The following is a 7,229-nucleotide window of genomic DNA, read 5'->3' on the forward strand; positions in this document are numbered from 1 at the left end:
CTGCTGTATGGGCGCACGCCAGGGCATTGAAGGGAAGCTGTGCCATTCAGAGCAGATTATGCATTGTCCTTTTTTATTTGGACAAATAAGGGCTTATTTTTTGCGACATGCACTTTACAAATACTTTATTTAGTGGGTCCTTTCCTCTTGTATTTTTTTGGGGCCATACACCGTACCGTAAAAATATCATATTATCTTTGTTCTATAGATCAATACAATTACGTTGATACCTCATTTATATCGTTTTGTATATATTTTAAAAATTTTACTGAAGAAAAACTAATACAGAGAAAATCTCATTTATTTTCGTATTGCCAGTTTTTTCGGAGACATATCTTTAATATTTTTTGGTTGACAGAGCTGGTTTAGGGCTTATTTTTTGCGTGTTGAGTTGTCCTTTTCAGTGATACCATTTTGGGGTACGTAACCTTTTATGATTACTTTTTAGAACATTTTTGTGAAGGGATTTTATGCAAAATTTACATTTTTTGAAAGTTTTTCGAGTTTTGTTCTTATGGCTCTCACCAAGTGGGTCCAATAATGTTATTGTGCAGATTGTTACGGACGCGGCGATACCAAATATGTGGGGGGGGTTTTGGTGATTTTGTTTTTTATTTTTACTTTATTAGATATGTATAGGGAATGTATCACAAATACAGGTAGCGACAGATTCCTATAGAGCCCTAGTAACTATCTGACACCCTGCTTGTAGCTAATAATTATTCCCCTGAGATTCCCATATATTCAACTTTATAGTTTTACCTGGTAACTAAGCATGGCTACAGCGAGTCCAGGAGGGTGTGGCCTCCTCGGGCTGAGTCCAGCAGCTTCTCTCCATTCCTATTGCTGTATGCTGCTATAATGTCATGTGACCAGGGTGACATCATCGCAGGTCCTATAGCTTTTGTAGCATTAGCAACTGTGCACTAAGCATATATGTCATGAAATCACAGCATATTTTATCACATGAAATCACAGCAGCCTGCATGGAAAGGAGTAGAAGTCCATGGAGGCTGCTGTGATTGTTTTATGTGGTCAGAAATATACATGGGGTATAGTGTTCATATTAAGTAACTTAAGGACCTTTGATTATGTCACCCTGGTCACATGACATCAGGCCATGCCCCCCTGGTCACATGACATCAGGCCATGCCCCCCTAGACTCGCTCCAAAGCTGTATAGATACCAGGCAAGATTATAACTTAGATGTTATGGGGATCTGAGGGAAACTACTTTTAGCTAAAAGCAGGGTGTCAGATATTTACTAGAGCTCTATAGGAACCTGCAACATGCCCCGGGGCATGTAAGGGGTTAATTCCCGCGATCGGAGGAAACTCCTATCGCGGGTGCTTGAAACGGGTGCCAGCTGTAACATACTTGGGTGGTCCTGTCTTCCTCCTTTTCCCTTTTACAGCACCTTTTACAGGTCCCGCCTGGTTTGTCTGAGTCCGCCCGTGAGTTTAGCTGCACAGGAGTTGAATAAATATTTTAATGAAGACGGATACTATGTGGACATACAACCCTTGCACGCATGCGTAAGCCTCGGATTCTATACAGGGACTTTGGGCTGATTGACAGCTGCAGACCGACATTGGATCCGTGAGCCTATACAAGTTTCGTTAAAGAATCTTCTTTTTTGGATGCCTCGCTATGGACTGTTTTTATTGGACACTGCATTTTGCACGATCGAGGTTGCATCTTTATATAGACCTAATGTGCCGTATATGCTGATAGCGCCCTTGTCAATTAATGCACTTTATATTATTAATAATACACTTTTGTCTTGCACTTGATGCACCTTATGTTGTCACTTTAAGCACTTTACATTTTGGTTTTCTGTAATAATATGTTTGAGATACGCTGTATGATATGTCACGTGTTCCGGCGTGGATTAACGCCGCCTATTTAAGTCAGCTGTTACCTGACCAACACTATGCTTGAAAATGCCTGTAATGATCAGGCGAAACGTCGCATCTATGGTGGATTAAATTTACCGTTTTTTCACTTGATACTGGAGTGCTGCTTCTACCTTCCTTATTTCGATTGTCCCTAGCGTGTCACGTCAGACCCGCTGAGAAGACCTGCACCCGACTCTCTACACGGTGCCGTTCCAACCTGCCTTTTTTCTCTTATACAGCCAGCACCCGATGCTCCCGATGTTGCCAGAAACATGACGTAATAATACTGCAAAATGCGGGAACGTACCTCCCGCCATGCAGTACTATTACATCAAAAGTCGGGAAGGGGTTGAAAGTACAAAAAATAAATAAATGTTAAAATCTCTCCCCTTTCTCTAGAAATAATAAAAATAAGATAAAAAAGGTAACACTTAGCGAAACACAGACTTTTTTGTACAAAATATTTAAATTGTTTAATTGTATTAAAACATAATAACACCTATATGAATTTGGTATGTCTTTGATCATACCGACCTAAAGATCTAGGTACCATTACAGTGGTAATGTTTTATTTGTTATCCATGGCCTCTTCCTTCTAAAATCAACTTTTAAAATTATATTAACCCCTTCCCACCGCAGCCTTTTTACGTTTTTGCGTTTTCATTTTTCACTCCCCACCTTCAAAAATCTATAACTTTTTTATTTTTCCATGTACAGAGCTGTGTTGTGACTTATTTTCTGCGTAACAAATTACACTTCAAAATGATGGTATTAAATATTCCATGTGTATTCCGTGTTCTGGGAAGCAGGAAAAAAAATTCCAAATGCAGTGAAATTAGTGAAAAACCGCATTTGCACCGTATTTTTGTGGGCTTGGATTTCACTGTACACCCCAAATGACATGTCTACTTTATTCTTTGGGTCGGTACAATTACGGGAATACCAAATTTGTATAGGTTTTATAATGTTTTTATACATTTACAAAAATTAAAACCTCCTGTACAAAAAAAAAAACAAACTATTTCCTTTTTATACTTTGGTGTACGGAACTTTGGGAGGTGTCGTTTTGGTGATGTTTTCAATGTTATCATTTTTAGTACTGTACTACCTTTTGATCACTTTTTATTATATATATGTTTTTTAAAATGGCAAAAAAGTGCCATTTTCGACTTTGGGCGCTATTTTCCGTTACGAGGTTAAACGTAACTGGGAAAAAACGTTATTATATTTTGATAGATCGGGCATTTTCGGACACGTCAATGCCTAATGTGTTTAAGATTTTTACTGTTTATTTATATTTATATCCGTTCTAGGGAAAGGGGGTGGGTGATTTGAATTTTTATGCTTTATGCTTTATTATAATTTTTTTTTTTACTATTTTTTGGCAGTATATGGGGATTTTCCTCCTCATTCATTACAATGTGCTGATTGTAATGAATGATTGTAAAGACCCGAAGTTGTCATGGCGACGGATCGCTGTTCCCCGATGAAGTCACGATCCTCGGCAAGATGGTCGCTTCTTTTTGAAGGCTCCGGTGCCGATCAGCGGGAAGTCATCCTCGATCGTCGCTGGCACAGATCGCGGGTGTTACCGGTAAGCCTTTGCTGCAATATGCAGCAAACAATTACCGGCTATGGAGAGGGCTCAGCCCGTGAGGCCTTTCTATGCGCCCCCAGCCGGCATGTGACGTAGTATTAGTAAAGGGGTTAAAGGGGTTATCCGGGTGTTAAAAATTACTGAGGGCCAGGCTGGGGAGGGCTATTTAAAAATAATAAACATGTACCGTCTCATCTGTGCGCCAGTTTGATTAGAAGGGCGCACAGAGAGCTTCCGGCCGTCCGAAAGCTCCCATCTGACACCATCTCCCAGCGCTTACAACGCTGAGAGATAGGGACGGATGGGAGGAGCCGGCCACATCGAGGACCAGAAGCCCCCTGTGCGCGGCTTCTGTGCCCCTGTAAACAAACAGCGGCACAGATCAGAGGGACCACGGCGCGGGACATCGGTGGCGCCGGAGGACGCAAGTATATGTTTATTATTTTTAAATAGCCCTCCCCAGCCCTGCCCTCAGTAATTTTTAAAACCCGGATAACCCCTTTAATGAGTCAGAAGTACCCTCCATGCTCTAGCATCATAGGCTGTTAGAATATGTAGGAGCACATCCCTGTCCCATTTTGTGCTAAAACTTTCTCTGCAGTACTGAGATTACAGCAGGCAGGGGAAGACTTGAAGGAGCAGGGGGAGACAGTGTAACAGGCCTGTGAATCTGCAGCACAAAGGAAGGAGGACATGGATAACAAATATAAGATTAGCACATGGTACCTAGATCTATGAGCAAATGACCCTGGTTTATCATGATTGATTTTGAAGGTAGATTTCCTTAAATAAAATTTTAAAAATGCCATATTTGCCATAGAAGCTGAGTGTCTCAGATTCTTCCAGGGCATATTACAATCCCTATTGAAAACAGGAAAAAAAAAGTTATGTCTTTTGGAATGTAGGGAGTGGAATATTTGAGAATAATAAAATATGAAATTGAAAATTTTACACAGATTTAAAACAAACCCTTACACATGCAACCATTTACAACGTTATGCTTCAAAATTAGCACTAAAGAGAAAGCTTTGTAAGAATTTAGCAATGACAAGCATAGGTAAGCAATGAAATAAAAGACATCTAGATGAGCTACACACAGGTCATAAATGGGTAAAGATATTTCCTTCCCTAAAGACAGGTTATCTGTGTAGAGTTCCAGAGCTTGGAGTTCTGCACATTTATTTCAGGCTTTTTTCCGTAAATAGGCTAAAGAATGTCTTGTCTTTAAGGCTCTGTGCTCGCGACAAGCATATAAAAACAATTATTCCAAAGTGTTTTTCTTTTTTGTGCAGTAACACTCATAATTGCTTACTAGGGGACTATGATGTGAAGCTTTTCATTCAGTCTGGCAATTTATGAGCGAAGTAATATATGCCAGTCATCTGTGTGTTCTGGTAGTTCCCTCATATTGTTTTGCATCTCTTTTGCAGAAAATTAATTCATTTGACAGGTTTATTCATATAACAGGCTGTGAAATCCCTTTGATTTCACAGCTGATTCACTGAGGGTTTCATTAATCTAAAATGAATCACAGATACCTTTTTAGCGTTTTCTGTGTACAAGGGATTTTCACAATTTGGTTATTTTGAAGACATGCTGGCTGTAAGTGTTCCTTCTTGGTTTGAAAGCTGATGGTGTGAAAAAAGCATACACATGGTCTTTCAAAAGTAAACTGAGGAATCGATCCCATAACCAATGGAATTAAATATACATAGTTGTTAAAAAATGTGATATAGCAGACTAAAACTGTATACATACTTGTGTAACAACCCCACAAAAGATAGTAGTTGAGGGGGGGGGGCGGAGTTTGTCGGCGGCAGCGATGGGCGTGTAGCAGAGAGCTCCTGGCTGTTATTCCACCTCGGGACCTGTTACAGCCACCAGACTCGACTCACAATGGGCAAGTCAGACTAATCTAAAGCCACAGACACCCCAGAACCTTTCAAAGGGCAGCGGCAACTGACAGATATAGGGAAATATCTGAAGAAAAAGCTCTCCTCACCAGCCAGAATATCCAAGATGGGGCCCGGAACATTGAAGCGCCATGAGGCTGAGGAAGAATCTGTGAGTGCTGGCGGCCTTTCTAATACAGGAGCTGAAGCCACTCAGGTACCAGCCTCAAGGGGATTTATTTAAAAAAATAATTTTTCAGGCTCTTAGTCCGATTGCCCAAGACCTGCCAGAAATTAAAACAAACATTAAACATCTGGGGAAAATATTGGAGCAAATTGAGATCCTAAAAACAGAAATGCTCCACTTTGATTCTAAATTTAAAGAGACACTATTAGCTGATTTATGATGCTTTTCTGCGTGCTGAGGTTCAAGAAAATCGTAGCCGCAGGAATAATGTATGAATTAGAGGATTGCAGGAATCTGTTACCCATAAGGCATTTCAGGATGCAGCAGGTGCCATGTTTTCAGTGTTTCTGGGCTCGGAGTGTGCGCACGCCTTGAGAATTGAGAGGAATACAAAGGGCCTTTTGGGCCAAACCCAAACCTGAAGATCCCCCCAGGGATGTGGCTTCCTAAGCTATATGGATGCAGTGGCAGTATTTTGAAGCGAGTAGAGAGCAAGGTTATTTTCAATATGAGGGAACCCCAGTCTCTTTTTTTCAAGATTTGGCCCCTGCCACACTGGCTAAACGGAGGCACCTGAAGCCGGGGGCGCAATTATTCCTCTTCGCTGGATGTTCCTGTTTGGCTTATCGATAACTAGGAATGGAAGGAACATTATAATATGTATGCCGACAGATCTGTCATCAGCTTGGCCTCTGCTGGGGATCCCACAGATGGACATCCCATCATTACTTCCATACGCTTAAGATATTCACCTGCCGCCAGTTCCTGAATCCTCCCCCTGGACGACCGTGGGGGAAAAGAGTAGCACCTTGTTGCAGAAGTTTGCTAGAAAAGCGCCAACCTGAATACGAACTTGACGGTCTTAACATCTATATCTCAGGGTGTGATGAGCAATGTGGAAAAAGGATTCAAGACTCTATCCATATTTCAGTTATGTCTTCAAAATAGACTAATCTAGGTCTGTAGTTTAGTTATCTTATTTGTATTTCATATGTATTTTATACCACTGTGTATGTGTATAAACGCAGGGATGTTAGTGAATAGGTTCTGAGGTGGAACATTTTGTCCCATGTACATGTCAAATATCTTGGTTGGTTCTCCCCCCATTGGCTACCCAGAGGGAGCTATACGAGATCCGACCCCTTGTTATTGGTTAGGTTATATGCTTCTAAGAAGGTATTGATATGGTGTGTGCAAATTCTTCCACGTATATCCTTATCTACAGGATTTTGTGGACCACTATTCCCAGTTGTAAGGCACCCCACACTTAACCCATCTGCCCTCCCATCCCTTATTGCTCTCCGGCAAAACTACAAAATCTACTCTCAAAATGTATATATACCAAGAACTAGAGGTGCAGTTGTAGGCAAAATGTACTATGGTCTATTGTATAATGGCTGATGTTATTTTGATTTCGCAAAATGTACGGGGTTTGGGCACTCCACAAAAACGCAGCCAAGTACTTAAACTATTGAAACGGCGGATAGCTAGTATAATACTATTACCGTATTTTCCGGGCCATTAGGCGCACCGGAATATAAGGCGCATTAGTCCGATGCGCCTTATATATGTAATAATTCCATATATAAGGCGCATCGGACTATAAGGCGCGGGGTCCGGGGGCGTGTCGGAGGGGCGGAGCGGAGACGCGACGG

At 41.2% G+C, this 7,229-nt stretch overlaps 1 protein-coding gene across 2 annotated transcripts in view; it reads left to right on the top strand.

Moving 5' to 3' along the window:
* Positions 1–7,229, top strand: part of FARS2 (phenylalanyl-tRNA synthetase 2, mitochondrial) — a 298,134-nt gene that overhangs the window by 203,791 nt on the left and 87,114 nt on the right. The window lies entirely within an intron of this gene.

This window comes from Engystomops pustulosus, chromosome 5 (genome assembly GCF_040894005.1).
Source record: "Engystomops pustulosus chromosome 5, aEngPut4.maternal, whole genome shotgun sequence".
NCBI lineage: Eukaryota > Metazoa > Chordata > Amphibia > Anura > Leptodactylidae > Engystomops > Engystomops pustulosus.